The 14813-nt window shown below is 36.3% G+C and overlaps 1 long non-coding RNA gene across 1 annotated transcript; it reads right to left on the bottom strand.

The window, feature by feature from the left end:
- Positions 1–6021: 6021 nt before the first annotated feature.
- Positions 6022–11999, bottom strand: LOC134527144 (uncharacterized). Its single transcript, XR_010074096.1, has 2 exons — positions 10038–11999; positions 6022–7798 (listed from the first exon to the last, which is right to left on the bottom strand). It is a non-coding gene; the product is annotated as an uncharacterized LOC134527144 (long non-coding RNA).
- Between the last annotated feature and the right edge of the window lie 2814 nt (positions 12000–14813).

The following is a 14813-nucleotide window of genomic DNA, read 5'->3' as shown; positions in this document are numbered from 1 at the left end:
GTGTGGCAGACATAGAGAAATGACACTCACTCACTATTTGTATGTCTATGACCAATGATTTTTTCTATTATAAAATGAAATTATCACTTTTTCACTCCCTTAGGGATGGAATTTCATAATAATATGGGGTCTATGTGTTATTCCAGGTTATAAGCTAGCTGTAGGCCAAATTTCATTCAAATCCATTAAGTAGTTTTTACGTGAAAGAGTAACAAACATCTATCCATCAATACTTACAAACTTTCGCGTTTATAATATTAGTAGGATATGCGTCATTGCTTTTATATGCCAGTTTTCATAGAGATAAAAAAATAAGGTCTCTGAGACGGTTAAATATATGACTGAGTATTATAAAATACAATCACCAGAATGATTAAAACTACTTTTGTAAGGTTTTGACTTTGTACACCTAGAGAGAATTATTTCTTATCAAAACTATATGTTCAAAACACCAATAATATTATTCGTGTTTTTTTTCAATTAGAACATTAAATTTACCTAAAATGGTTTTGCAGGTGCGCATACATTTATATACATATATATAAAACAAAGTCGGGTTACTTACACCATTTATAACTCAAGAACAGTAGAACCGATTTTAATAACCTATGATTTTTTAGTTTTCGTCTCCGCCCCGAAAAGCAGAATAAATTTTAAAATAATTATAATAAAATTTTAATTATTAAATAAATTAGGTTTGAAACTCAACCATATTCCGCAATTGACAGCTAATGTCACGCAGTTTGGCCATAGACATACAAAGTTACAGACGTACAAACTGTGAATGTTATTTCTCTATGTCCGCCAAGCAATAGCCGCGAAGCTATTCTAACGAATAAAGTAGTGAGAGTAAGAAAAACTAAAGCTCTTAACCGTTTGTTTGCGCCATGTTTGGGACAATTGTTTTTACCTATTTTGTTGTTTATTGTTTACTTTTATCATTAAAGTTAATTAAATTTATTGACATTTCATGAAAGTGAAAGGAAACAATTTCGTAGTTAACAACAGTTGGATTGTTCCATATTCGCCACTTCTTTCCAAAACATTCAAGACACATTGCAACTTTGAGTATTGCAATTCGGTGAAGTTCATCAAATATATCTGCAAATATGTCACGAATGGCAGCGATATAGCGGTTTTTGGCATCCAAACATCCAATACCAAAGGTGAAAATACGCGCTATCTATTTGGTCTATACGTGAACTGCAATGAGGCGACTTGGCGTATATTTTCATTTGCTATTCAAGAACATCATCCCACTGTTGAACATTTGGCGGTGCATCTGGAGAATGGTCATCGAGTTTATTTCACCGCGTAGAATTTTACTCCACATGCTGAACAATATTTACCAGATTCTTTGCGATTTTCCAAAGCGATCCGTTTGCACAAACGTTGCTTTACTCGGAGATGCCACGTTATTACAATTGTAACGCTTCATGGAAGAAATTTCAACGTTGGAAGAAAGGCGATGCGATTCCTGGTCTTCCAAATGTGCGTTCTACTGATACTCTTGGTCGTATTTACACAGTTCATCCGAAGAATGATGAATGCTTCTATTTGTGATTGTTGCTGGTGAATGTTCATTTGAATCACTACGAACATTTAAGGGTATAGTAAGCACAACATTTCGTGCTGCATGTCAAGAGCTCAATTTTCTTGAAAACGATACTCATTGAGACACGACAATCGTTGAAGCAATTATTTCTGCATCTCCAAGTCAGATACGCACATTATTTGCTATCAACATTTCGACCTGCTTCCCATCTAATCCACGTGACCTGTGGAACAAATACAAGGATAACTTGTCAAAATATATTTTACATCTAATCAGGGCAGGCGCGTCCATATAGGCGAACTAGGCAAACGCCTAGGGCGCCAAGTAGCTGAGGGTGGCACAGCACGACACATAACAGCTGATATAATATGTTTAACGATTATTCAAACTAGATGAAAATGAATTTTTGTAACAGTTTGGAATGTTTATATTGATATAAGTAATTATTTAAAGTCCATGGTGACCTGTTTATGATTTTGAATAAGTAAAAAAGTAAAGAAAAAAACACAAGCCTGCTTACATTTCATTGTTGACAAAATCTTAGGCTTGCGTGATGTATTTTGAGGCAAGGAAAATTTTTTTTGGGGTGTCCGGCCGGGCGGGAGGGGGGGCATTAACCAATTTAACTTGCACCGGCCCCGCATCTAATTCGTGTAAGTTCAAGAAATGAGGTTAATGAGGAGATGCATAACCAGGCTTTGCTCTTGATCGAAGACATGTGTTACCTTATGTGCGGCAGTTTGTTAGTCAGGTTAGGAATGCCAGCGCCAGATCGTGGAATGAATGACGCATTTAATCGAGAATTGGAAAGTGAACGAGAATATGATCGACATAAATTAGACCAACCAGTTCAAACGAATGTACCCCTGTTGAATCCCTAACGGAAGTCAATTGATGATGGAAATGGTAGCTTATTTTTCCTGGATGCCCCCGGTGGAACTGGGAAGACATTCCTCATGTCATTGATTTTGACCATTGTTCGTGCGAGATCTGACATTGCGGTAGAAGTTGCATCTTCTGGAATAGAGGCCACATTGTTACAAGGATGCCGTACGGCTCATTCAGCGTTAAAATTGGCACTAAGCCTTCTAACTACTCCAAAACACTCCGCAATGGCCAAAGTTTTAGTAGTATCTGAAATCATCATCTGTAACGAATGCACAATGGCGCACAAACACGCATTGGAAACACTTGACTGAACATCGAAAGATCTGCGCAATGACTCGAGAGGTTTTGGAGGCGCAATGATTTTGCTGTCTGGCGATTTCCGCGAAACACTGCCCGTCATTAGAAGATCGACTGCTGCCGATGAAATAAACGTTTGCCTCAAATCATCACATCAGTGCCGCTATGTGAAGAAACGTCAGGCGGCAGCAAAAATGAGAGTTGCATTGCTAAAAGATCCATCTGCTGAAGCTATCTCCAAGCAATTGCTGACTATCGCTAATGGCCGTGTTCCTGTCGACGAATCGAGCGGATTGATTTAATTACCTCCTTTTTTTTTGCAATTTCGTCTCATCAAAAGACAAACTCATCAACAAAGTGTTCCTGAACATCATTGTTAACCACAAAAATAACAAATGGTGGAGTGAGCGAGCAATTTTGGCGGCTAAGAACAAATATGTGGATGACTTAAACTTCGTAATTCAGAATCAAATCGTTGGTACTAGGCATTCATTCAAATCTATTGACTGTGTAACAAACGAAGATGCAGCAATCAACCATCCAACTGGATTTCCATCTCCTTGGATGTGCCTGGCTTACCACCGCACAATTTACAACTGAAGGTTGGCTCAGTAGTCATCATGCTTCGAAATATAAATCAACCTAAACTATGCAATGGAACGCTTTTAGTTATAAGAAAACTGATGATCAATGTGATTACCGCGATGATACTCAAAGGAAAATTTAATGGTGAGGACATTCTCATTTCCAAGGATTCTGATGATACCAACCGATACTTTCTTTGAGTTTAAACAAATTCAATTTCCGATTCGTCTTGCATTCGCCATGACGATTAACAAATCACAAGGCCAATCCTTAAGTTTTTGTGGTCTGAATCTATAAAATGCATATTTTTATTGTGGTAAATTGTACGTGGCATGTTCACGAGTCAGAAAACCAGCCGCTTTTTTTGTTCTTGCACCTGATAACAAAACGAAAAATGTTGTGTATCACAAAGTGCTTCACTGAAGAGAATCAAACCTAGTGCAACCCATGCAGCAAAATACATATCTTCATTAAAGCAAACGTCTTTCTGACACGCCATTGAAATACTTGATTTTTGTACTTTAATTGAATGTTTAGTATTCATTTTATTACATTAATAAAACCCTTAATTAAGTTAAGCTAAAAGTTAACACGGCATTCATTGACTGTTAGGCGGTATGAAGTTCGCCGGGTCAGCTTGTAAGAAAATAAAATAATATAATCACAAACATTGTAATGAACCTTACTAAAAACACAGCCCAATCATAGGCTAATCATAAAATTTTCCAAACATTATTTTGTTCAAGTGTCTCCGTTTGTCTTATCAGTTATGTGCATCATATTAAGATGATATATTTACAGGCTTGTGGAAGATTTACTATTTTACACATATTAAGATAATCTGTCAGGCAGAATCTTTTCATTCAAACATTTCACCAATCCCTTCCATTTTTAATGACATTAAATGTTATATAAACTAAGTCTTAGTTTAATATATAACTCATAGTCTTTCTCAATAGGGTTTATTTCTTTAAACAATAAAATTGCCTACATCTCTAAAACTACATGAAATGGTGAAATTAAAAAGTCGTTCCAAATTTTCTATACGCTTGGCTATATACTTATTTCAGAGTTTGCGCGAGATTTAAAATAAGGATGCCAAACGTTATGCACCCACAGATAAACCAAATTTCTTTATCCCATTCCATGCTCGAATAATGGTTTACGTAAATTAAATCATTCAATTAAATATAGAAAAAAAAAGTTCAATATTATCACGTGCACCTAGCCGGTGCCACCGCCATTTCTGTCACGATCCACCTTCAGAGGGGGGAGAGAATCGTAGCTCTTTACATAGAAACAACTCGCTTGGCATCAACTAGTCTTAACTTCATAAAATACTTTACTGTACCTAGGATCATAGGTTCGTCATCCCGTACAGGATGTCTGGTGAGAGCTGAACTAAGGAGATTTTGCAAAATAACATAATACTTAATTAAAATTATTTTATTCTTAAAGTCAAATACTCAACATCATTTTAAAGAACATTTAAATAGCGGGATTACAATTTAAAACAATAATCTCTTTACTTCCTTAACGATTGAACGACCTTACAAGAGAGAGAATGAGAGAACTTCACTAAACACTTCCCTAGTCCTTCCGAATACCTCAAATCATAATTAATACTTAAAATTAAAACAAAGATAAGTCCATACTCACATTTTCCGAAAAGCCTTTCTTGATCGATTACTTTAAAAAAAATAACGTAGGGGCCTCTCCTGCCCTTGAAATCCCGAACGAACATTACATTTTAAAAACTATGACGCGTGACCCCTGACGAGGGCCATAGCCTCCGCCCGAAAGCTTGACGACTACATTATGACCTAACTTAAATTAAACGACTCGTGGCCTCTGGCGTCGACCATAGCTTCCGCCCGAAAGCTTGAATTCCTACATCACGAACGAACTAACAACTCGTGACCACAGGTGAGACGCATAGCCTCCGCCTGAGTGAGCCTGAGTCACCAATCACTTGCGCTTAAATTCGCGCGCCCTGCCGCGCCTACCATAACAAAAGCTCGTTATTGAAGTCAAATTTACTAAACAACTAACTAGAACATCTGGGAAGACTACCCCCCCTCTACCCCAATGTGCAGGCCACACCGCGCGGCTTGTTACGACAGCGCGCCCCAGTAACTGCGGCCCGTGGCTGCGCCAGCGCGCGGCCAAACAAACAAACAAAATTCTGCAAGCCCGCAGCGCGCCGCGCCGGCCCCGTGCCCCAATTACATGGTCACGCCACTTGCGCTGACGAGTGAACAGAGCAGCCAGCCCAGAGTCCCGTCAGTAAAGTCCCTAAATTTGATTTCAACAACCCTGCAAAATTTCAACCCGCGACATAACCCTCCCCTCACAGAGCTCGAGCCCCATCGAGCTACCTCAAAATTACAAATTGTCTTTTTCCATTAAACCATAACTATAAATTCCTCATTTCACAAAAATAATAATTTTCTTAGTTCCTTGCTGTCTGAACATACATCTAGATTCTGCATAAGATTTATTTTAAAACAACAAGTATTCATAAAATTAAAGGTAAAACTTTTATCTGGTTTGTTCTCACAGGAACCTTCAGAGGCTCGAGTTCTCAATTCTAAAAAAATTGTTCTGTTAGTGAAGCTCTCTTTACAAATTAAATTACTGTTCTTAGTTTCTCAGTATTCGTTAAACAATGTGCAAATTCTTGATAATTATTATTATTTTTTTTTTTTTCGGTTTCCGTTTATTACCATACTTCTTTCGTTCTTCAAAAAAAATTAAGTGTCCTTACAGTGTTTCAATTAATTAAACTCTTATCTCGTGAAGGTTGGTGCAACTCCTCGAAGTCAGTGTTGTCGAGAAGAGTAGCTCCCTGGGCTGGCCATCAGCAAACACCACTCAACTCCAACAGCTACTGGACTGGCTTCCAGGGCAGCTCACAACTTCTCCCCACATCTGCTTCGGAGTTGTGCCATCCTCATCACGAACAGATTACAATTCTGAAACATCATCAACAGGCATTACCATCACGCCTGACAAATACAAAACTAACTACTAAACTGCAATCGATGGGCAAGGATGCAAACACACAAAAAAATAAAATTAATTAATTCAACTGCTAACATAAAGTATCCCACCCTTAGCATAATCTAATCAGGCAAATAATTTGATAGGAAAAACTTAAGGAAGGGAAACATGACCTCCAATGATTTTCCCTAACTCTTGAGTCTTGATCTTCTCTATACAGCAAATAGTCCCCACGAAGTAACTGGGTTGAAGGTCAGTTCACATGACCCACCCATAACCTCTTCTACTCTTCTTTTCTTCTGGGGGCAACCACAATGCCCACCAATCTCTCTCCATGGTGCCGAACCAGCTATCCCATGAGAGTAAACAACGTAGTCAATAGAAGCGCAGAGGGGAAACACCAATCTCTGGCTTGTCGAGTCATAAAACTGCTTTATCTTCTTCTTCTTCTTCTTCTGAGTAAAACATCTGATTAATCTTGCTACTATTCTTCCCAACAATAAAAAAAAAGTTCATCAGGTATCTTCATAAAAAAACATTCTAACTAATAATAAGTCTTCTTTTTCTTCTTTTTTTTTTCTGTTAGATGTAATAGAAGGCCATGTTAGGGAGGTTATAGGGAAAAAGAGTGGCCAATTCCCACCCCATCACCCACCTAGATCATGACTAATTAACTTTTAAATTTTCTATTTCAAACAAATTAAAAAAAAACCATTTTTATTCAAATTTTTAAATTATAGCTACTTTTCCTTCATAACCTCAAAAGCAAATCAATAATTCTAAATGAAATTGTGATTTACTGCATCCTTGTTCCATCCGATCTGTTTGTTTATAACCTTTCTTGTAAAGTATAAAATTTTCAAACATTACTAATTCAAAAAAAAAATTAAATTCTGGTGTCCTTTGAGTTACAATTAACTTTACTATTTCTTAGCTTGAAATAATTTAAGTTTTCAGAACTATTTCATTGTCTAATTCACAACACTTAAAAATCAACTCAAAACAACAAATCATCAAAATCAATAAGATCATCTGACCTACCTATCAGTACGGTGAACTTGAACTGTTCGTACACATTTATAATAAGCTATTGTATTTAAATTCCAACCTAAATAAGGTTTAAAAAAAACTACTAATCCCTCTGTAAATTAAGAAAATTAACTTTAAAAATTAAACTTAAGGTATTAGTTCTTTTTGACAGCTACCACAACTCACTAGTTCCATTACATTACTATAACCTAAAAAGTTCTGTAAATAATGTTTATAACAAAAAAACTCCAGTTACTGTCTTCCATAAAAAAAATAAAACTTTACATGACCTTATTAATCTCCACTTGTAAGTCCATGGCTGCCAGCTTTCTCTTCTCTTGAATCTTCAGTCTTGGCTCTTGTTTCAGTGATCTTGTATCTTGTCTCTCGAACTCTTGTCATCTTGTAAACTGGACTGCTGCTCAGCTCATCTTAAGGAATCTGTAACAGTTTCAAAAATACATGTTAATTTAAATTACATAATTCCTGTTCTTTGGTCCTAAAAAAAAATTGTATTATTAGTACACATTACCCTGAAACAACATTATTATTCATTGTTTATTACTTAAAAAAAATGCTTTACCATAAAATCCTTTTTTGTTCTTTTCATTAGGCCTATTTATTTTCCTTCTTCTTAATTAAATTCTGCTTCAAATGTTAATCTTAACTTAAGACCTACCATCTATTTATTATTCATTACCTACATTATTTATGTTACCCTAAAATTCCCATAAGTTTCTAATACTTCCTATCAAAGACATTCTCTCTAAAAAAAATTTACTTGTGACTCTTAACTTAACAAACTTAAAAAAAACTTTTACACTAGACTTAACTTATTATTCATTCTTAGTTACTAAATTTCTATATGTAAACTTTAGTACTTACAAACAAAAACTGCCTATTTCTCTCTACCTCTTAATCTCTTTCAATTATTACAATAATAATGTTACCTTGCATCTTTAAACTTTCTTCTTTTCAATTAAATTAGACATCTCATAACAATAAAAATTCTGCCTATACTCTTCTTATGGGTGTCCAACCCAACAACAAAATTTCAAATTCTCAAGTTTCCTTATATTTAAATTATGCAATGCACATAACCTCTGTGGTGCCTGTACCCTTTTAAGCCTACCACCTTCTCCTCTCACAGCATGACAACTCTTATTCCTCGGGGTCTGTATTCACTGTTACAAATCAAATATCTCAAAAAAAATTAAAAACAAATTTATTATTTTAAGAAAACAAAAATTTACATTGAATTTACTATGGAGCCTGGAAATCTTAATGTCTCACAGCAGCTAACATGACTAAATCCCATGGAACCCCAGGTTTACATAACCTGTGCCCAAAAATTTAAGCATACCAGGCTTTCTCTGCACTGGTTTTACAGCATCACACACTATTTAGGGCCCCTGATCTGCCATCAGTCCCAAGGAGTTTTCCCACAACCCCTCTCTACACAAGCGCCTACCGCATTCCTCTCAATTGGCTATCGGTTTTACGGCATTCTTTTGGGATCCGACCATCAAGTTAGGGCTAATCGAACACTAAACCACCATACTTCCAAACTAATGTAAATCAATTAAATTTTCTCTGTAATTTCTTAAAATCCAAATAAAAATTATTCAAACATGCCCAAGAAACTTTCAAAAAAAAAATTCATAATCTTATCTTCAAACCCTTAAAATAAAAATAAATAGATTACTCTGTTTTCTCCTTAATAACTGTAAACTGTCAACAAATATTATGTCGTAAATTTAACTATGCTTACTGACTCTAAATCATAAAATCTCATTCGTCCTAATTAATAAACAACCAATTTCCTTGAAATCTCACTGTATCTCTCATACTCAAACTCCACTGGCTGAATATCTCAATAAATTCAAAAACAATTATCTAAACTCTTAAAGAAATTCCTCCCCAATTATTCAAACTTCTTCACATTATTTTATTTCATTACTTAAAACACCTTACTCAAAAAAAATTAATTAATTATCTAGCTATCTTCCATTATTATTTATTTACCGAACAAAACTTTCTCCTAAATTAATTTAGTAAAATTCAATTTCACATTAGGCAAGTACACTAACTCTCTACAGCAATGTTTCTCATTTCCCTCCTTCCTAACTGAATCCAATCTTACTTAACCTCCAGGGAATTTACCTCACAAAATAACCAAATTCACTGTAGTGCCTATCTGCTATAGGCCCACTACACAGGGGGCTCTAACCCCACCAACAAACTTCATTGAAATGGTACCCTATCCCATACAGGATAGCCACTTCGGTACTACCATGGGGAACTCCTGCCCCAAACTACTCACAACTCTCAGGATTCTCCTGACCCTTAATTCCGTAGTCAGCCCATCTCCTATGGTCTGCGCTACAATTCCCTTTCTTCCCAGGGACACAACGCCTCACCTTAGGGTCCCTCGCCCTAATGAAAACATTAATTTTGTCTCTCTGTTCTTTTGGAGTAAATTCCCTCTACACACAAAATCTAGCCTTCCCAGTTTTCTCAATGCTTATCGATTTTATAGTGTACCTCCTTAATAATGTTTACAAATCCCAAAAAAATATTTTTAAAACCGAGGTAGAATTTAACTAACAAAAACATAAACAACTTACAACGAAACACTTCTAGCCTATACATCATACACTTCTTAAATTAAATTACTTACATACTGAAAGTTCCTCTTCTCCTAAAACACACTTAAATTTAAATTTATTTAACCAATAGTCTATTTTCTTATCGCTAAGTTACCGTACAGCTGATCAAAACAAGGTCACGGCCGTCCACGTCTCTGTACGTGCTCGTGACGTCACCGAATTCCATCAGGTGCGCCAACCCTCGCTTGCGGTTCCTCCGTTCTCCGCTAGGTCTCAGCACCTCCCCGTCACGTGTTCACTCTGCCACGTCCACTGACGTGTCGTTCTGAAACAACTCTCAACATTTTTCTAATTAAAACAAAACATCACTATAAATTCTATAACTCTCTTTTACATAAACTCTCGTTTTCTCTTTAATTCCTTTCTAACGTTTATCCTTCCCTCGACTGATTTAATTCGTACGTCTCGTCTCCTACGCGCACGAAAACAAAACAAACTTCTCTTGAAAATAATTCCTATTTACGACAAAAAACTTTATTTTAAATTATAATTCTCTTAACCTACAATCTTAAAATGAACTTCAATTAAATTAAACCACTTGCATTATCTCTAATAAGCATTTAACTTATAACGTATTCTCCTCACGTAATAATCCCCGATATAAATCTACAATAAATTCAACGACTTAAAACAACTTATCACTATAAACTTTATCCTTACAAGTATCCTCAAATAAACATCTGTTACGTCAAAAAAAAAATCTCAAAGACTTCCTCCACTATAGACTAAAATTCCGTAATCCTCTCCTCAAGTAAACTCTTAATAACCTGCTATCAGAAGCTGAAACTAACTTAATAATAAACATAAAAATCTACCTCTCTCTCTCTCCAGAAATAGAACCTATCCGGCGAACTCTACCATTTCTATCACGTGCACCTAGCCGGTGCCACCGCCATTTCTGTCACGATCCACCTTCAGAGGGGGGAGAGAATCGTAGCTCTTTACATAGAAACAACTCGCTTGGCATCAACTAGTCTTAACTTCATAAAATACTTTACTGTACCTAGGATCATAGGTTCGTCATCCCGTACAGGATGTCTGGTGAGAGCTGAACTAAGGAGATTTTGCAAAATAACATAATACTTAATTAAAATTATTTTATTCTTAAAGTCAAATACTCAACATCATTTTAAAGAACATTTAAATAGCGGGATTACAATTTAAAACAATAATCTCTTTACTTCCTTAACGATTGAACGACCTTACAAGAGAGAGAATGAGAGAACTTCACTAAACACTTCCCTAGTCCTTCCGAATACCTCAAATCATAATTAATACTTAAAATTAAAACAAAGATAAGTCCATACTCACATTTTCCGAAAAGCCTTTCTTGATCGATTACTTTAAAAAAAATAACGTAGGGGCCTCTCCTGCCCTTGAAATCCCGAACGAACATTACATTTTAAAAACTATGACGCGTGACCCCTGACGAGGGCCATAGCCTCCGCCCGAAAGCTTGACGACTACATTATGACCTAACTTAAATTAAACGACTCGTGGCCTCTGGCGTCGACCATAGCTTCCGCCCGAAAGCTTGAATTCCTACATCACGAACGAACTAACAACTCGTGACCACAGGTGAGACGCATAGCCTCCGCCTGAGTGAGCCTGAGTCACCAATCACTTGCGCTTAAATTCGCGCGCCCTGCCGCGCCTACCATAACAAAAGCTCGTTATTGAAGTCAAATTTACTAAACAACTAACTAGAACATCTGGGAAGACTACCCCCCCTCTACCCCAATGTGCAGGCCACACCGCGCGGCTTGTTACGACAGCGCGCCCCAGTAACTGCGGCCCGTGGCTGCGCCAGCGCGCGGCCAAACAAACAAACAAAATTCTGCAAGCCCGCAGCGCGCCGCGCCGGCCCCGTGCCCCAATTACATGGTCACGCCACTTGCGCTGACGAGTGAACAGAGCAGCCAGCCCAGAGTCCCGTCAGTAAAGTCCCTAAATTTGATTTCAACAACCCTGCAAAATTTCAACCCGCGACAATATCATTTGAACACGGTAAAGCACAAGGAAGTTACAAAGAAACTTATCAAACTGTATGGAAGTGAACAGTATGAAAAAAAAACTTAAGACCGAAGAAACAAATTCAGAGAAAGAAGGGAGGCGTTTTAATTGCTTCATAAAAATCCTGCACGTCGGCATGGCACATTTCTACGATCCAAAGAGATCCTCTAAGCCGCCGTTTAGAATTTTTAAAAGGCTATGTCCCACACGTCTTTTTTATTTGAATTTTTTTCTAATTACTATTATTTAAGGACTTTTTCTGTCAATTTATAATAATAGCTCTTTCACATTTGGTGCTGTGTCTAAAATTTTATCCGATACCGGTAAAAAGTCACGCAAATTGTCATACGTAGTTAGGATTATTTGCGTGGCATTTTACAGCTTCAAAATAAAGTTCAGTAAATATATAGTGCAAAATTTTTGACTCAACAACAAATGAAAAACCTGCAGAAGTAATTTTTGCGATAATATCCTTTAACAAACAAAAATTTGTATGTGTGTGTATGAAATAATTCAATTCAAAAACACATGGATGCGTGGCCAACACGCGCATTAGAAGTGAAATCTCACAGAGATCAATAACGTTTAGTTTAGACGTATTCTACATCTGTTGGTAGAAAACGTATGTTTTAATGTAATTCTACGTCAAATCACTAACAGCGCTGCAGGCAATGCTGCTGCTGTCATTTATGTTTTCGGCGGGTAACCTGATAGACATAAATAAATTGTGATTCGAGGTGCTTTTATCACAATTACGATACACTAAGATTACTGCTGCGTGTACGTTCTATAATTTTAAATTTATATGCTCATGAAAATTCAGTTTCTAGCATTGCCATGAAGCTTCAGAATTATGTGTGTAATGTGCATATCCGCAGCCACAAGGCCTAGTCACACCTAGCTGATCGGTGTCGCCATGGAGTGCATGTGGAACAAACATGGCGTCAAATAGCACTGGAGTTGCACCAATATGCTTCTAGTCAGTTAAAAAAAATTTAATTCAACTTGATGTTACCTTATATTTTCATTACCTACAATTTTCATTATCACTTTTCGTTACCCTTCGATGAAGGCCCTGCCGGCTGCAAATAAATTTCGCTTAAAAAAACCTCACGAATTCACTACAAAGATAATTACATAACACACGGAGAATAAGTCATTATCAGATAATTTCAATTTCTGCGTGCTTAGACGACACATGAATTCGTATGGCATAATTTCAGTAAGGAAAAATAATTGTGATAACACGGACAAACACAAAAGAACGCCTACTTTGTTCGTCCCGGCTTGCATTGTGTCGTCCAGATTATACATACGTGTTTTCATTACTGCGTTCATCTGTACGTCGCTGTGTTGTCCAAAGTTGTTTTCCTGTTGTCAACCCATATTTGTTGTCTTTGCTGTCCTTTTTGTCTGCCTACCAGAATCTCTTGTTTTATCAAAAAATTAAAATTTGACATCAGCTGATATTCGTTCTCAATTTGACCCGTATTTATGAATGTATTTTTCTCCGATGTTCATGCATAACGTTTTTGGGGTCCACTAATTTAAATTATTTTTGTTTTATATATCATATAATAAAATTAAATTTTTTCTATTGAACGATGAAATTATAACTAAGTTAATTCCAATTTTTTTCTAAAGCATTTAGCTTAAGCAATAAGAGTCAACGTCCAAAGCTTTAGTTGAGCCAGACAAGCTGTAGTCAAAATGTCAAGTACCTTTGGTTATTGGAGAAAATTGTCTTTTGAAATAAATTAATTTTAACACAATTTATGCACAATCTTGGAAACAAGAGTGGCCAAAAAAAATTTTAAGTATTTTTTTTTCTCTTGTGAAGTGATTAATGGCGTCTTCGGCTCGTTTGGTTCCGAGTCTGATGCGACGAATATCTGTCTGCAGGACTTAATACTCTATAGTTAGAGGCACGTATTTTTTGCGAAAAGGGTTTCTAGACTAGCTGAGAGTTTTTAAAAAAAACTATAGCATTGTATCTGTATGTGTTGCGTGATTGGTTGAATTTCTTACAAGTACATGTTTACTGTTGGTGCTCGAATCACAGCTCTTCAGCGCGAAGCAAACGCTTCCTGAATGGCCTTGTCGCTTCTCTTGCAGGTGGTCACCAACTACAAGGAAGAAACCGGTGGTGCGGATATACATTATTGCAGTTTCAGATTAGTATTTCAGAGAAAAATACATGGCCCGGGTGATGACAATCTAAGTAAAGTCTGCCGTCCACTACTTCATACGTTCCACTTGGTCATATCTACATAGTTGTTGACAACAATAACTGCCATGAGTTTATTCCGAAACGTGTTCGGATGAGCCGGTGATGACCGTTCTATACCTACTTTTACAAAAGATTCCTTTGGAAACCAGTTGCCCAAAATTAGTTTGCAATACTACAAAAAATTTATTGTAAATTTGTATAACAAATGGCTGCGTTTTTCGAGATAATACTGAGTGTTCCTTACGAAAATAGGCGCAGAATTTTATATTTAGATTGAAGTTTCATTTTAAGATGTGTGCGTGGAGTCACGCGCAACAGAAGTGAAACTATGGCTTATTAGTTATAAATAGTGATCATTACTAATATTTTTTTAATAGAACAAGAGGTAATAAATGAGAATAGTAAGGAAGCGAGTATGAGCTAAAAAGAAATAACTATTTTACACACAAATAAATAAATTGTAGATTATTTAAATAAAAAAAGTATTTACTATTTTTTTTCCATTAATTTTAAAACAAACTTTGATTTTAAATAATTCTTAAAC

Source organism: Bacillus rossius, chromosome 1, assembly GCF_032445375.1.
Source record: "Bacillus rossius redtenbacheri isolate Brsri chromosome 1, Brsri_v3, whole genome shotgun sequence".
NCBI classification, from domain to species: domain Eukaryota; kingdom Metazoa; phylum Arthropoda; class Insecta; order Phasmatodea; family Bacillidae; genus Bacillus; species Bacillus rossius.
This window is presented reverse-complemented; position numbering and strand designations above follow the sequence as displayed.